We start from the raw sequence: 17,852 nt of genomic DNA, 5'->3' as shown, positions 1-17,852 counted from the left end.
TTTGTAATTTCCAAAATTTTTTTGCTGTTATCACCTTTCCCATCTTCACATTTATGCTTGTGGGCTTATGCCTTTAAGAAAATCTCTATTGTTACTTTAGTAGGGTTTTGAGATGGAGCAGAGTCGTAAGTGTGAATCTAGGCCATCATTTTTAACAGAAATCCTTTTCCAGGGATTTCATTTGTGTCCCCTCTACCCCCCTGTTTTTTGCTAGGCTGACACCATGCTGTGCCCTCTAAGATGGGGGCTTGAATATTGAATCAAGCTCATGCAAATATTTCCACCTCAAGGTGAATTATTTTCAACTGGTTTCTCACTTCAATTCCTCAAACCAATACATTCTAATTGAGTTGTTGCACTTATCTTTCAGACATGGCTCCAGAAGTCTGAATTCTAGCCATAGACACAGCTTAGGCTCAAATTGGAACCCCTTCCATCATCATAGTCTTCTCTCTCACCAGAGGAGTCAAGGGTGGCCTGTTCAAATTGGTCACGGTGTTACACTATTGGTTCATTAATAAGAGTACATTTTTCCTTGTGTGAGCATTAAAATTCTAGTTATGGGGCACTGTAGAGAATTGCATATTTTGGGCTCACTAGGAACCTGGTTGGAGAGATTCTTATTTTCTAGAATATTTATTTCAAAAGGTACCTTGCTTTGACAGGAGTATCATGCTAAATATTGAGTTATACACTACAGCTATAAATATAGTTATTTTCTGAATTGTATTGTCAAAGAAACATATTTGTTGTCATGAACATTTTTTTTTGCCTTGGGTGGCTGGTGATATAATACAGTTTTAAGAAAACAAATAATATAACATCTAGAGAGATCTATATAAAAAATTAAGACTATCAACTCCAGCACTTATAGCCTACAGAAATCTTGTTCCTTTGTATGACATAAAGTTGCCAAAAAGAAGTCCAGAGATGTTTCATCTTAATGTTTTCATATGTACAGCAAAAGATTATGAATGTTTCCAAGATGTTAGTGTGTTTCATTGAATTTCACAGCTTTGCATCCCAAGTCAGGAAGCTGTAGTGGAGTTGTGCTGATACACAGCGCTGAATGCCAGCACATTCATATGTTGACACATATGCTAAACCAAGAGTCAAGACTCTAACACTCAGATGCATCACATCCTGGGAATTTCTCATCTAAATTCAGAGCTGAGGTGGCCCCTCCAGGCCTTTCCTAAACTTCCCCTCTAGCTATGAGTTCCATGATGAGACTAATCATTTTACAATCTCAGGTTAACAGCACTGTCCATGTAGTTGAGACATGACACTTGATAAATTTCCAAGGCCTAAGGTCAGAATAGTAAACCATGGAATGTAGTCATTGTGCTGGGCAAGGTTTTTGTCTGCCTGACATCTCTGTGAGTACCATTCCTTCCCAATTCTCAGGCCTTGAGGTTCTGATGGGGCTGACTCCAACCTCTGGATGCAGAGGCGGGCACATGACCCAGGCCGGGACTATGAAGGTACTCCACCCACTCAACTGCAGTGATGACTCAGGAGTGGACACCTAACTCAGCCCGCTTGTCCTGTCCTGCCCTGGAGCTCTTGCTGGATCTGTCCAGGATGAGGTGCAGTCTTTCTGCTGGCTCATTAGCTGTAAGGATAGTATAAGTCTAAAGCTGCCACTGGCCCTCTTTGCTAATCCTGAGGAGAGACAGTCTGAGAAAGAGGTCAACACAGAGGAAGCAGGGCTAAGGGATGGAGAAAAAGGGGCAGATCCCTGATGTTATTCGTACCCCAGTAATAACTAAACTAGGAATGCCCCTGGACTTTCTAATTACGGGATTTCAAAACATTCTCCTTTAAAAAATGGTGGTTTAATTGGATTTTGATATCTGTAACTGAAAGTCTTCATTAATATGGGTTATACTGGTCTTCATCAACTGTAATTTTTCTGCCAAGATGTAGACATCGGTCAGATTTCAGATGGCAGTCAAGTTGAATTATTCAGCTTGGCTCTCTGTATTGATGCATTTAACTTAATATTTGCTGAATCTCCACTTTGTACTGTGTGGACCGCTGTGAACCAGTAACAATGAACTGATGTTATAGCTGTGAAAGATTCACTTTGGCAAATTGTTTTCCTTCTAGGGCCTGGAGTCCTTCCCTGTAAAATGATGATGGAACTACCTAGCTCATAGAGACACTGTGGTAAGTACTTCCCATAAATCCTTCAGAACTCCTGAATATACTTAATTGGAGTAGCAAAAATGATTTTACTGTCATTATAAGATGCCTGTTAATCTTTCAATTGATCAAAATGTCGTAAGAATTTTCTCAAACTTTATCTGATTCTAAAAAGATTTGTCTAAGTAGATTTTCCAGTATAAAATCTGAGAAAAATCCAATAGTTTTCCAATAGTTTTATTCTTTTGTTTGCTCAGGTTACAAATATGATTTATTTATTAAATGTCTATAGCTAATATTCTAGGGTTTTGGTATAGCAATTCTTAAAATATTTTACAAAAATAGTTTTAGGAATAATACCAATAATAACTGATTATTGTTAATGACAGTTGTTAGGGTCTCCAAAGAGTACACATACCAAAAAATCAAATATATTTCAGATATTAATTGACTTGCCAAATTCTCTTCTCACTTTTCTTTCTCTGTGACGTATAACTAGAATTCTTCCCTGTCTACCTTAAGTTGATCCTCTGTCCTTCTACCCTGTTATTCTTTTTTTTGTAAAAAAATAGCTTTATTAGGATATAATTCACAAAACATAAATTTCACTCATTTAAAATGTACAATTCAATGGTTTCCACTCCATTATTATTATACAGAAAATAAACTGTATTCTGTTTATTTCCTTCATTGCACTTATCAAAATTTGTAATTAGCTATTTATTTATTGTTCATGCAAAATCTCCCAATTTTGTGAGAAAAAGTTATGTATGCCTTGGAAAGACAAAGAACAAAAGAAATACAGGATTTGATGAGTTTTACTTCCTTAAATTTTTTTTCTGTTTTCTACAGTTGCTACAATGAGTATAAACTTTCTTTTTATTATCAGAAAATGGAAGTCATTTTACTTTTAGGACGACAATATGGGTGAATCTTAGCAATATAATGTTAAACTGAAAAGAAGTTCCAAATAAGAACAAACAACATGACATACTTTTTATAGTATCAAAACAACCAAAGTGAAAATATAATTTTTGTGAATGAGGACCAATGGAATAAACTGTACAAAACAAAAGCAAGGGTGTGCTGAACACGGGATTTAGAATGATAGCTATTTCAGGTGGGTGAAGCCAGAGAGATAGGATGGGGGAGCCATATAGTTAGAGAGAGGTTATTGTTCAGAATCTAGCTTTTGTTTCTTTTGTGGGTGTTTATAATATTATTAAAATGAAGAGAGAGAGAGAATGAATAGATGGACGGATAGATAGATAAATAGATAGATAGATAGATAGACGGATGCAGGCCATATTTAAAAAACAGTCTTCGGTTTCCTTCTTCAAGTGCCTGTCTTGCAGATTACAGCACTTGGCAAGTAAATCCTGTCCCTAGGAAGTTCTGGAGTCACCAAGGCTAGAATTACAGGCCCAGTACCACCCAACTGTATCTCCATGTCCTCCTTCCTCTGTGAAGAGCCAGAACAGGAGTATGAGGTGGCACAGGAGAGGGCTGACCCTCAGCCAGGATGTCCTTGTGTGGCAGGCCTGTCTGTGTCTGTGCTGTTGATTGGGTGCCCATTCTGATTGGCTGGGACCCTGTCCTAGTTGTTCAGTGTTTCCAACATTTCCCCTGGTGTGGGCAGAGCTACCCAAGGTCATTCATTGACCTGCCAGTCAGCCACATTCACAGGCAGCAGCACAACCACAATCAACTTGTACTTGGGTTGATAATTACAAAGAGGGGGAGCAAAGGAGATAATTGTAGGTTCAAAGAGATTGTGCCTTTTTTGTGGTCAGTTAGATCTGTACGTGAAGAATTTCAAGTCAGAAAGTGGCTCCACATTTCATGGTGCTCCCGATGGCTGCTCAGCTCTATTTTCACAGTATTTCCGAACATGAGCTATGTCATCAGCTCCTGTCTCTGCTACTCATTTTAGACACATATGTTACATGAAAAAGATTTCTGAAGAGAGGAAGTAGAAAGATGACAAAATTCCCTTTGATAAATCCTTCCAAATATGGAACCAGGCATCTGGAATGGTCCTTGGAGAGCTCTCACTTAGCGCCCCTCCCAACACAGACATAAGACACAGGCTTCCAGGGTCTCAGAGCTCTGCCAGCAGTGGCAGGTCACCAGTAGGACCCCAGTCCCACCTCCCATCCCAGCGTGCTTTTCACTATACCACCCGGTTTATAGCACGTCTGCATGTAGAGAAATATGGTTTGTAAACTTCCCAATTATTAATTTCATGAGTTTTACACTGCCTAATTTCAAAAAGAATTTCAAATAGTTTATAAAGTTATAATACCCTAAAATACAGGGGGGAACAAAGATAAAGTGGTTGGAAACCACTTGGAGGTAAGAACCGGGATGAATTGGTTTCTGTGATGGGGCATGGGTATATGGAGCATATGGGTATCCTAGCATCCCAGGCAAGTAAAAGTTTGGGAGTATCTTCATATTTGTGCCAAAAAGTGGTGAAAAAGCATGCAGAAACACAAACATAGTAAAGGCTCACTTTACCTAACAGAAATATAACTGAAAATTTGTCTGAATGTCAACACAAATTCTGCTTTGCATTAGTTATTCATCCAGGGTCTGCAGACTTAAAAGGAGAAGTCCTGTTTAATTTCTTGAAAACTTTCCCTCTTAGGGTCCAGGATACTGGGGCATCTGACAGGACAGTCCTTGTCATCATGGGGGAGGTTGTAAGGTGGGAGAGGCAAGGCCCTCTCTGTTTTATAGGCTCGTGCTAGTGGAACCGTCTCCATCCCTCCCTCCCCTGTTGTGGAGACTCACTGCAAAACTAGAAGGACAGAAAGGGAGGAGATATGTGGTTAAGTTTCTAGATAAAACTGTGACACATGCTGGTGAGTAGTGGGAGCTGTGATGTTGGGTTATCCAGAGTTGTGTTGAAGTGGTATCTGCTGTTGTTGTGGACTTCACCTGTTTTCTGTCTTCTCTTGTGAGCTGAGCTGGTATAAAGACAACAGGTCTGCATTACACCTGGTTTATTCCTGCGGCAGCAGTGGTGCCTTTTACTCTGAATCCTGGGAATCACTGTCTCTTCCCTGCTTAGTAACGTAAACCATTCTAATAAAATTTTTTTCACCTGTGGTGTGTTTAGAGCTGGTGTTAGCTCCTTGGTTTGATTCTCCAAGATAACGTTTACATCTTAGCAGGAATCTTTGAGGGTCTTATTCCAAAGGAGAATGCGGTATGGGAATTTCAGGATGATGGAGGAAGTAGTTTGTGGGTAAGGGATTTTGAAGCCACACCAAGTAGTTCTCAGCTTCTACTTGGCAGAAAGCGTTCTGGGGGAGGAGGTGCCGACGGTGCCTGCTCTTGCATAAGGCGGTCTTTATTCCTCCCAGAGCAGGAATTCCCTTTACTCTCTCAGTCCGTGTTCTTTGATGGCCATAATTTTAGGTAAATGAAACCTTTTTGTACATTTTCAGAAACCTCCGAAGTTTGGATTATGCCAGGGCGTCAGCTTTTCTACAGGCTGAAGCTGAGCTGGGGTTGGGAGATAGCCCTGAAATGATAGCGTTATCTCTGTTAACACCAGGCTGTCAGGCTCTGGATCCACCATTCACAGACTCCTTCATCCTGGAGAAGATTCCCAGCTTAGTATGGTTTGGTGACCTGTTTGGGCATCCACTGAGTCCTACCCAGTGGTTCCTGCAGTGTGTCTGAGGTGTGCTCCCCTAAGAGGCTCTGGACTACGGAAATTATGTTTGCAGCCAGAGAATTTATAATTTGTGACATATGGCCAGTCTTTTTTTAGCAGCTTTCCTTCTTTCTTTTGCATTTTCCCACACCCACTCCCACTTACTCTTGGCTGCCCTCCCAGTACCTTCTCACCACTAGGGACTTACATTAATAGGCAGATTTCTGTAGGCTCTGAGAGGGAGCCCCCCATTGCATTATTTGCCTCTTGCTTTCTTTTAATTATTATTATTTTTTACATTACTGTTCCTTTACACTTGTAGATTAAACATTAAATAGGAGTTGAGGATATAGTCACTGGGCCGGGAAGAGGCATCTACATTCCTTGATGGCTCCAGGGTGGAGCAGACAACAGGACAGCACAGGAGTTGTGAAGGTTGCAGTCTGTGGCTTCTGCAGAGAGGTATGTGGAATGGAGGGCTGAGGTGAGAGGCTGAGTGACAGGGATGAAAGAGCACGGTTTTTGGAGTTGCACAGACCTTCACTGGAATGCTAGCTCAGCTGCTGATTGGCTATGTGGCCTTGGGCAAGTTACCTGACATCTCCAAGCTTCAGTTACCTTTACTTTGTCTGTAAAGTGAACTTAAAAGGTTACTATGATAATCAGATGAGATGATGGATATGAAAGTACTTAGCGGCACATATAAGGCACTTTGCAAATATTCTTTTCTCTTTCCTTTCGTTATGAGGGAATGAGGAAAAAAAGCTAAAAGACGTGAAAATCCCCATGTTCTATTAATAACAGCTCCCACTTTTCTTTTCCATAATATTTTCATAATGCTTTAAACCATATGGGTAATTGTTTCAACATTTAATTTTTCCATGGAATTATTTAATTACGTTTATGACAGGTACATATTTATTTTGAGTGTGTCAGTGGAAACATTAATTTATTCTAATGGATTTACAACATGGGCAGATATTTTTTCACCGTTAACTTTGTGGTGATAAAAACTATGCAGCCTGCCATAGATTTATCTTGCTTCAATCATTTTTTAATCAAAACGAATTCCTGGAAAGTCTAGATAAGGGTCCCCCTAGAGGAAAGGAGTAAGAAGATTTTCTCTGAAAACTATATTTCAGCCTGATAGTTTATCAGTCCGGATGGCTCCCACTTTTGCCCTCAAGTGTTAGCAGAGGATGCTTGGTGGCCATTTTCTCTTTGTGGGGGTAGGGGCATAGTGGTGGAAGAGAAGTAATGAGATTAGAGATTTATTTTTCTAAAGAAAATGATCATTCTACACATCTGGAGAGTGGTACAATCATTTGTTTGGCTCCCAGATGCAGCCCACACTTCTGTGAAGACCCTCTGCCTGCCCTGTCTTCATTGTCTTCAAAGGGATTTCTTTCGAAATGAGGTAATAAGGTTCACTTCCACAGCCTGCCCTGATTAATGCCTCCAGACTGGTTGGCTGGTCCCAAGTGGCGGATGAGCATGGAATTCCCCATTTAGGACTCTCAGGTTTTAAACATTCAAAATTACAGCACATAAAACACATGCCTTTCATCACCTGTATTTTCCCATCAGCTCATGCCTTGGGAGTTTAGGTCAACCTTTCAGTTATAACCAGGGTTTGAAACAAACAATGAAAGCTTCCTAACAGTTCTTTCTGAAATTTGTTCCTCATTAAATTTTTAAATTTTCATTTAAAAATTTAAAATTTTCATTTATTTATTGATGGGGGCCCAGGGTCAGGGGGACTGAAGCATAAGGCTTGCCCAGGAACAGTAATTGCAAGAGGATTCTAGGCACAGGTAGTTGCAGATTATAAATACTTTAGCAATTAGTGTTTTCCACCCAATGACTTAAAACTGAAAAAAAAAAAAAAAACTCCACCTGCTGAAAGACATTACAAAATAAGGACAGGCTGATAAATCTTGCATAAAAAAAATCTCGTTCTGGGAAAAGCTTCACCCTTCTCATTCTTAGTCATAATAAGACAAGGCAATAATTTAAAAAGTTTGTGTGCACAGTGATACACATTTCTCCATGAAAAATCTACAAAAACTACTAAGTAAACACATGGAGAACTATAAGAACCCTACCCTGAGCTATTAAGCACACATTTAGGTCTATCTCATATATAAATTAAATATTCCCCAGAAGGACACAGTGATAGCTATGTTTAGAGCTTAAAATGGGACTATTTATGTTCAAATGAGATAAACACTGACATTAAAAGGTTATTGACCAACATTTATCTCACTTTCTATGGACTTTACCTAATAAGAATGGTTTGACCCTTAACTTTGAGGAGGTAATTTGAGTGGTGTTAGTTTTTTAAAAATAATTATGAATGCTTTATCACAAACATATCATTTCTTTAAACATATGATTTCAAATGGTTTCCCATTTAATCTAACTACATGTCTTATGATCATTTATGATTTCAAATGGTTTATCTTTAACTATATGTCTTATGCACAAGATGTTTATTTTATGGGAGTGTAACAGAGAAAATCAAGGGCAAATATGATTTTATTTATGGAAATTTGCTTTCTCCCCAATAACTTTCAGTTATGTTTCTGCATGTTGTACTTACTCCCAACTAGGGTGGGAGGATGAGGAAAGAAAAGCTGGCCTTCTGAGTGCTTGCAGATCAAAGCTACCACCTTGTGGCAGGGTCTTCTCCCACCTGAGCTAGGTGGAGCTCTACTAGCAAAGGCCCAGGGCAGCTTTGTTAGCCCTAGAATACCCTTCTATAATTCTGCCATGAGGCTACGTCTGCAAGCAGGCCGAGAATGCTCTAACTTTGTCCACTCAGGTGTTTAGTCAGACACCTGGCCTCCCTGAGCCTCCGGGCCAGACCCCCAGGGGACCCATGGTGAAACCACAGCCTGAGAGTTGCTGCACCCAAAATGCAAAACCGTCTTCTCAGATCATCTATGTGGACAAAGCTGAGAGTTCAGGAAAGAACTAAAGAAAAGGTAAGCATGCAGGCAGTTTTCATCAAGCTAAAGCTTCCAGATGTATTCCAAGTCAGCCTGAGCTATTGAAGTGATTGGGGCCACTAAAAGAATTTACGTAGGAGCTTTTTTGAAGGGCAAAAATTAAAAAGCAGTGCTGAAGGCAGTCTAGGGAATCTAATGGTTCTCAAAAAATTGTGCAACACTGCAAGCAGTCAGTCTAAGTGTGTCAGACGAAGTGCTTTTTTGAATTGTAACTGGCTCCTTAAAAAAACAAGTTTCTTGGGGGGGTTGGGTAAGGGAGGATCAAAATGTTCTTTCATTTCATTTCAGTGGGAGAGGAGAGAAGAAACGCTGGCCAAAATGCCTAAAGATGGAAGAAAATGGGGGGGAGGTGGTTGAGGATATGGAAGTGTAACTGCCTTGAGGAAAGGGATACTTACTCAGAGATGAAAAATTCTGACTTGCCCTTGGAGGGAGTACACACACACACACGCATATATGTTTGTGCATGTGTGTGTGTATTTTATATATATATATATTTTGTATATATATATGTATTTTATCTTTGTATGACTTTCTCCTATATACCACCCATGACCAAAAATAATTTGAGATGGATTGTTTTTGTCCAGGCCAGTCTTGGAGTAGGGTAGAACTTAGATGACCAACAGCGGTTGCAGTCTGATGCTGTTCTCTTCTGGCCTGAGACTAGATAATTGGGCTAAGTGATGAATCCAGGCCTGAGGTGGGGGCAGGGGAGGGGGTGAGAAGGAGAAGGAGATGGCACCACCTGCTGGTGCTAAAGGCGCTCCTTTAGTAGCCCCATAGAGTTGGGGTGTGTGTGTGTGTGTGTGTGTGTGTGTGTGTGTTGGACAGCATAAGACAGGGTGGCTGGTGGTAACAAACTTCCTCCTCCTCCTGCACACATTCTCCTGGGGCTTTAGGCTGCCATTTTTGGTAGTGGTTCACCTTTGTTCTTCCTCCCCAGGGAACATCTTTACCTTCTGTTTACTGCTGTTTTTTCTGGTTAAAATTTTGGCTCCATTGAATGAGATCGATCTTAATGTTCATTCACATTAGATTTTACCTGTATTTGCCTATTTGCACACATTGCCTCTGTGTGTGTGTGTGTGTGTGTGTGTGTGTGGGGGAGGGGCACACATGTATGTTTGCATTTGTATCAGGAAAGATACATTCAGTGATTTGCTCTGTGTTTACACCCCTTAGAGAAGATGCTGAGTTTCATTACTTAAATTTAGTGGGGAGATAAAAATGGGCCCTCTGTGGGTTTAGACAAGGTAGAGGGCCAAACAAAAGTTTTTTCTTTTATAACTTGCCAGCAACCTTCTCTAATTAGGAGGTGGAATAAAATCGTGAGCTCTTGTTCTTTCCTTACATTACTAAGAAGGGGAGACCTAACAGATCTACTAGCATTGAAGATCTTTGAAGATCTTTGAAGATCTCGTGCCTTAATACAAAAGAATGACTTACAGTAGAACAGTTATGCTAGGTAGAGAGGGTTTCAGGATCCTTCAAATCAGGTATGGTATTTATCACCTGCTGGTCCCAAGACACTGGTATGACTTTTTGAGAGAACAGTTGTCATGTGGAGTTTGAGTTGTCTGTGAGACGTTCAGATGAATCTGTGGATGGGTAGTTAGAAGTACAGTTATGGAACTTAGGAGCTAGGCGAGGGCCAGAGGTGTGAAATTTGGGAGTCATTGGTCTGTGCGTGGTAGTTGAAGTTGTGGACATATGTGAGATCACTGAGGGAGAAATGAGAAGAGAAACTGCCGAGGGTGAGCTAGGACAGAAGTGTGAGTCGCACTGATATGTGGGCTGCACTTTAAGTGAACTTGTGATCTTGTTAGACTAATAGCACATTTACAAGAACTAGTTGCATAACACTGCAAATTTAAGGACTAAGTTTAGTGGAAGGCTAGGCAGTCTAAGTGTTATTGAAAATAAACTGATCAGACTGCCCCTTTCATGAAAAGATGAAAGTTAATAGAATTCAACCTACCAAAGATTTACTAACTGTAAAGAATTTTGTCCCATGCCAACAGAGAAAAATCACAGATGCATCAGATGAGTTCTTACTCCTAAGTAAGGGAGACAGATGTGCAGACGCCTAACTGTAACGTAAGGCTGAATGAAATCAGGGCTGTAATAGCTGAATGCAGGGGGAACTTAACAGAAAGAACAACTAATTTCAAAGCAGAGCTTGAGGGAAGTTTCACAGAAATGGAAGGATGACTGACTCCAATAGGCAAAGAAGGGAGTGGAGAGAATCTCAGGGTGACGACCCTGCTCATGCTCAGGCAGGGGCTGCCACAGGGCTGAACTGGGCAGAGCACAGAATATTAGGGAGATAGCTGGTTGTTCTCCATGTGCAACCTCTCTAACCTCCACCTCCCAGACCCTACACAAGACAAGAGCCTCCCCAGTACAAGCTCCTCTCCCCAACCAGTGGTTAACGATGCCTTCGAACAAGAACCTCCCAATGATACTCTCAAGCAATAAAAATAGGTACTTCACAGTTCTCACACATGGGAGAGAGAACCCCAGCACGAACAGTGCACCTCACGTATTATCCCTATTGAAATATAGTGGAAATCATATTAATTGCACTGAGGAAATTTCAGCAAGACATAGTCTATTTAAAAGATAAAATTGTGTTGCTTTAGTGACTGAAAGAGAGCAAAACAATAACTGGCCAAAGCTGGGTGGGAGTTTATTCTGGTGAAGACAGTGCCTGGAGGCCACACCCGCTTGGTTTTTGAAGGAGAAAGAACAAAAATGAAAGAGGAGGGCACCACTTTTCTCACACTTAACGTCTTTCCTGGGTATGCAAAATGTTGTCAGTGCAGTTTTGAGGTTTGCGTGTTTGAAGAACTTTGCAGGATGGATGCTGAAGTCTAGCCTTTACTTCATCTATTTATCATGGGAGATTTCTTTAAAAAGGTTCTCTCAATCTTATAGATGGTTATCCCCTCTTTGTATCCCGTTTGGTTGGTACGCAGGCTAATTTGGAAGTCCATCTCAGCCAGGTCTTGCTTCCTTTTCATGTTCTCTCTCCCAAAGTTAAGTGCTAATCCATTTGCTGACGTAACACGAGAAGCACTTGGGGAATGATTTAGTATGAGTAGAATATCCTTGCCTCTCTGAAGCCTTCCTTGGCTGACTTAGACTTGATAGCTCCCTTCTTTTTACTACTTCTGTACTGTCTTAGTCTGTTTGGGCCGCTGTAACAAAATACCACAGGCTGGGTGGCTTGTAAACAACAGCAATTTCTTTCTCACAGTTCTGGAGGCTGGAATCCAGAGATCAGGGTGCCAGCCTGGTTGGGTGAGGGCCCACTTCCAGGTCACAGACTTCTTCTTGTATCTTCACATAGGGGAAGGGGTGAGCCAGCTCTCTGAAGCCTGTTTAATAAAGCCACTAATCCCAGTCACGAAGTCTCCCCCTCAGGCACTAATCACCTCCCAAAGCCTCCCCCTACTAATACCATCATATTGGGCATTAGGTTTTCAACATAAGAATTTTGAGGGGACCCAGACATTCAGACCCTACCATGTACTTTCTAATTACAGCTGTTATATATCATACTGGATAATAAGAGTTCAGTTATTGACGTTGTTGTCTCCTTCATTGGACTGTGAATGACAGGAGCTCAGGGACTGTCTGGTTAAGCAGTTTCAGCACCTAACATAGCGCCAGGACCACAATATGAAAGTCATAAATGCTTTTCAAGCTCAATATATGAATATTATAGAAATTGTTGCATCCTAAAAATCCTATTTAGAGTCTCCAAAACCATTCTTCTCTGTGTTAGTCAAATTGCTGGAGAAAATTTGTGAATACGAAATTATGTTCCTGAACATGTTCTACTCCTAGATAAGACAATGCCAAACACGGCTTGGAGGAGCCATAATATAGTGGGGAAAATATAGTGGGGTTCAGGTACAACCGGGTCCTAGCCCTGGCTTTGCACTACAAGCCTTTTTACCTCTCCAAGTGTTGTGTTGCCATCTTTAAAGTCATACCATTGGACCAAATCAGTATTGCAACCTGCATGGGGGTACGATCAATGACGACAAAGTGGGATTATTTTTGTTTCCTGTGATTTGGGCTTTTGTGAATTTATTTATTATTGCAATATAAGATTCCCCCTCCCTTGTTTTTTAGAGTTAGGCATGTCATATTAGTATATTTTTATAAGTTTTGGTTAATTAGAATTTCAAGATTAATCAAGTTGGACTGCTGTTCCTATTCTACAATTTTGCACTTTACTTTTTGGGACTCAAAAACGTCTTCACAATAATCCAGTTATAAGTAGTCTTGTTTGTTTTAGCTTAACATTTCACTAGTTGTGCTACGTTTGAATATTGATTCTATATTTTAACATATTAGTTATCCTGCTCATTTTCAGGTTGTCTGTAGATCTATAAATGTACTTTCTAAGTTTTCATATAAATCATTAACTTAAAATATTAAGTAGAACGGATTTAAGGACAGTGTACTCTGTTGGAGACTTTCTTTCTGTGTTGATAACAAGTGATTAATTAACATTCTGGCTATGCTTATTTATAACTAGCTGTAAATCTACCCCACTGAACTGACTCTCATTCAATCATGTTCTTACAAAGATTCCAATTCCTGCCTGGCCCTAAAATTGCAGGAGATTAACTGGGTTGGGATGATTTTAATTTGTACTACCTGAAAGTCTAAAACAACTCTAAATGTGGACTTCTCCCACAGGAGCAGCCAAGACTCCCCAGGGGGCCCTGGAACCCCTACCTGACCCCAGTAGAGGTTCTACGAGATGGAAACTGCTTTGGTCATTGGTGGATCTTAAAATTGGTGTATGTAAGCCATTGAAAAGCTCAGCTATTTGGTTCTCTCCTGTGATCTTAGAGCAAAAATGGCTTTAGGTCAAATTAGAAAGTAGACCAAAATTGCCTCATTCCAGTTTGGAGCAACTTTCCATTCTCCTGTTACACATCTTGCTACTGGAGGTTGGTTCGGTCTTCCTGGTTTCTCCCAGCTCCCCTCCTCTGTCTCTCACTAGACAGGACACACCCTCTTCTCTGAGCTTCCCGCTTCCTATCAAGATTGTGACTCTTTGGTGACCATTGCATGCTACTAGGTAATGGAATGGAGGTATCTGTTTGCATGGGTACAACACACACACAAACACACACACACACACAAGTCAGTGATAAGCCAGGGAACCTCTGGTCTCCCAGTTACACACAACCTCTGAGAGCTACCTTTCTGACTAGAGCCTGTACCACCCTCTTTGCCCATTTGCTGTTGTGGATGAAGGAAGGGCAGGGCTGGCTTCACGGGTGTGTGATCTGTGCAGTTGCACAGGGTCCCACATTCAGAAGGGCCCTGCACTTGTTTCAGTGCTCTGCTGTTGCCATATTTAAATTCTTAATTCTTTTGGAACAAGTGACTCTGCATTTTTATTTTGCACTGGGCACCACAAATTATGTAACAGGTCTTAAGAAAGGGTTAAATGTTCTGCGGCATGATGTACCTGTTCCCTATAGTTGGGGAAACTCTTCTACATGCTAACAACTGCTAAGTCTACTTCACAGTTGTTTTCTAGCTGCATATTCTCCAATAAACTATCTTTTAAAATGGTAAACGAGTGTTTTCTAATAAAACTATTTCACCCAAGGATTCATTTAATGGAATATTTGTTTTGCTATGCTGAGGTCCCAGTGGTCTCCAATTCAGATTTTATTTAATTTTAATGTCTATATGTTCTATAAATTTTAAAAATTCTAACCAGAACAACTCTATACATCAGACAAGAAAAGAGGCAACAAATATTTGCAGAGTCAACAAATATTTCATCAGTATCTAATATGTGCTGAACCCTGTTCTAGAGGCTGGGGCTAGAGCAGTCTAGGACAGCATGCCCGATCTTGTACAGCCTGCATTCTAGTGAGTGGAGACAGACAATAAGCTAACAAAATAATAAGTAATAAACTAATAAACACATAAGTAAGTGAGATAATTTCAGGTACAATTAAGTACTAAGCAGAAAGTTAAATAAGGTCATGTGGCAGAGAGTGATGGAGTTGGCTTTACCTTGGTGGTCTGAACAGGCTTCTCTGAGGAAGTGACTTCTGAGTTGGGACCTAAATGATTTACTATGCAAATTTAAAGTTTTGGTAAGGCTTTAAAATGTTAGCTGTAGCTCAAGCATTGTTCACTGTACCAGTGAACCAGGAAATCCATTTAATAGATGTTCAAGGAGGAACGGCAGTAGTTCTTAATGAGAACAAACATGTCTCCAGAAGGCGTCAATCCTGAACTCAATGGGTGAAGTCTCAGGCTGGTTCTACTTCAGGGCATTTCCGTGTTTGGTGGCAAGTTCCTCCTTTATTAGTTCACTTTGTTGTCAAGGGAGTTGGCCTTATTTATGTGCCCCATATATGTGGAACACTTTACTATTAGTTGTTTGTAGTTTTAGAGGAAGTAGAATCTATGCCTCCAATTTACTGAAGAAAGCAGGGCAGAACCAAGGAAAGATAAATAAAACCACAAACCAGAGAAACACAGGCCTCACCAACTACAGCTGTACATGCCAAGGGCCAAAAGGGATGCTGGAGTCACTGGGACCAGATGGGTATCAGTCTCCGTGTGCACTGATTGTTCCTACACTCTTTCAAGCTAAACTTTTCCCCACCTTCTTTCCTTCAGAACCCCAATCCTTTCCCTTCTTTAAATTCATTTTGAGAAGAAAATGTCAGAAAACAGTTATACATGCGTATTGAAGGAACAAGAGTGTGGGAAGCACTGGTCATAGTTGTTACACTTAATTGATAATTATTCATGGCCTCCTGTGATTATTTAATTACATCCCAAACTGAACTCATCATTTTACCCCTGTACTCCTCCTCTGACCTCACCATTTCTATTCCTTTTGTAAAATCCTGTTGGTCACTCATTTGCCAATTCCTATACATTTGAAGTAACTTCTCCTTTCCCTTGTTTTTGACCTTTTCCAGTCCTCTTATAATTAATTCCTTGTACTACTCTCCATTTGTTTGAAATATCTGGAATGGTTTCTGTTTTCTTGATTGTATGATAATTGTAAATAATTTTTTCTTGATTCATCAGTTTAAGACATTGATTCTTGTCTCCTCTCTATAAGTGGAAGCTTAAACCTCTTACACAGCATGAATCTATCCCTTCTCTTCCAATTTTATTTATTTCACAATTTTCAGTGTTTTTTCTATATATATAAATCTCAAGCCTTGTGCAATCAACTTGAGAATTTCTCGACTCCTCACTATATTAGATGAAGATATTAATATTCTTACCTTTCCTTCTAACTCTTCTATATTATCCCACCTCCCATCTCCTGACCACTGAACCTTTATTTTTTTATATTAAGGTTGTTAGCATTTACATTTTGTTCCATAGCAATACTTAGATTGATTATGAAGATTTAAAGCTATTTTATTATTATGCGTGGGAATAATATGTTGCCACTTCACAGCCAAAAATTATATTTCCTAAGATATATTTCCACAGTCTAACATTATGTTTCCTTCTCTTTATGTCTAATATCACAAACTCTTGACCTTCAACAGTCATTATTCCTGCTGTACAGTTCAAAAGGATAAATGGATTTTCTTTTCTTACAATTTATAAATTATTCAAAATTATTCAGTAGTTTACTATTTTAGTTTGCTTTATATTTGGACTGTGATCTTTTTATTGACAATTTTCCCTTAGAATTTCAAAACGCTAATTCGTTATTGAGATAGAAAACTTTTCTCTCTCTTTCTTTTTTTTACCATGTTGCTAACATCAAGCATATTTGTCATTCTGTCCACTGCTTGGAATCTACAAAATTTTTCTTGAAGGTATTTTTCATGAAATGGACTGGCATCCTGTGCCAATTGGGCCTATTTTCTTAGCTTGACACACACTGTCATCCTACAATTTCTTTTTATTGGATACTTGATTGAGTTCCATCCATTTTTTTTGAATTCCACTCTCTGTGTTCAGCTTTCATTTTCGTGGAGTAAATCCTCAAGTAACTTTCTCATAAAAATTGCATAGGAGGTAAATATTCTATGTATTTCCTGTCTGAAATTGTTATGATGATGTATCTAAGCATTGCTATTTTTCTATTCTGTTAAATATGTTAGATGGTTTTCCCTCTAGATGTCTCCTATAGGGCAGGCTCTCTGGGAGCTGTGCTGTGAAGGTGGAGCATGTTGACTGGCAGGCTACACTTTAGGGTGAGCTAAAGTGCTTTAAATAAAGTCAGCCTTTGAATAAGGAGGGGCCTTAACTTTCCAGAATGAGGAGAGCTTTAATCGGAGGTGTCACTATCTCCCAAGCAGCCCCAATTCTTCCCAGGAAGTTGATTTTAACTTTTTAGAGAGGATTCCTCTAGTTGTTGTTGTTTTGCCAAGGAGACATGGAGACAGAGAGAGAGAGCAAGTGAGCAAGCGAACCAGAGACAGACTTTCAGCGAACCTCCTGACTTTGCTTTCCTTTTTCATCACTACCCTGTGCCATGCTTGCCAGCTTTGAGCCTGGAGGGCTAGTTGTCTTCCTTTTGTGCTGCTTTTCTCTCTCTTTCTCTCAGCTCCACTCATTGTCATCATTGGTCATTTGCTGTCTTTTCTTCTGCACTCCTTACTCACTCATACAATGTCTCATACAATGTTTTATGATATTTCTGCTTTCTCTAGTAAATTTCCCACCTGATCTCATCTACCTCTACTGCTTGACTGTCTTCTGACTATTTTTTTCAATCTCTTTTCTGTTTTCTTCCATTTTTTCTGTAACTTGGATCTGACTTCATCAAGTGAGGACTTGCCATTGCCCTAGTGAGATTCTAGGTCTGGACATAGCCTTAAAGATGGCCTGCTTCAAACCTCCTTGGTAGGCACTGAGGCCTCGGGGGACCCAGTTGTCCATGTCACACAGCTAAGTTAGTGACAGGGCCAGGTTGGCATCCAGCTCTCCTGTGAAGCCTTGCCTGAGCATCATCCCTTAGATTTTATGTTTCCTTCTGTGCCTGGAAG

At 40.1% G+C, this 17,852-nt stretch overlaps 1 long non-coding RNA gene across 2 annotated transcripts in view; it reads left to right on the top strand.

The window, feature by feature from the left end:
* The window catches only part of LOC139076334 (uncharacterized), a 186,899-nt gene that overhangs the window by 51,890 nt on the left and 117,157 nt on the right, over positions 1-17,852 (top strand). For both annotated transcript variants that reach the window (XR_011527798.1, XR_011527797.1), the window contains one exon: positions 2,113-2,172. This is a non-coding gene — a long non-coding RNA (uncharacterized lncRNA). The remainder of the gene's footprint in view (positions 1-2,112; positions 2,173-17,852) is intronic.

The sequence above is a fragment of the Equus przewalskii genome, chromosome 16 (genome assembly GCF_037783145.1).
Source record: "Equus przewalskii isolate Varuska chromosome 16, EquPr2, whole genome shotgun sequence".
Taxonomy (NCBI): Eukaryota; Metazoa; Chordata; class Mammalia; order Perissodactyla; family Equidae; genus Equus; species Equus przewalskii.
The sequence above is the reverse complement of the archived record's forward strand: the minus strand, read 5'-3'. Positions and strand labels throughout refer to the sequence as shown.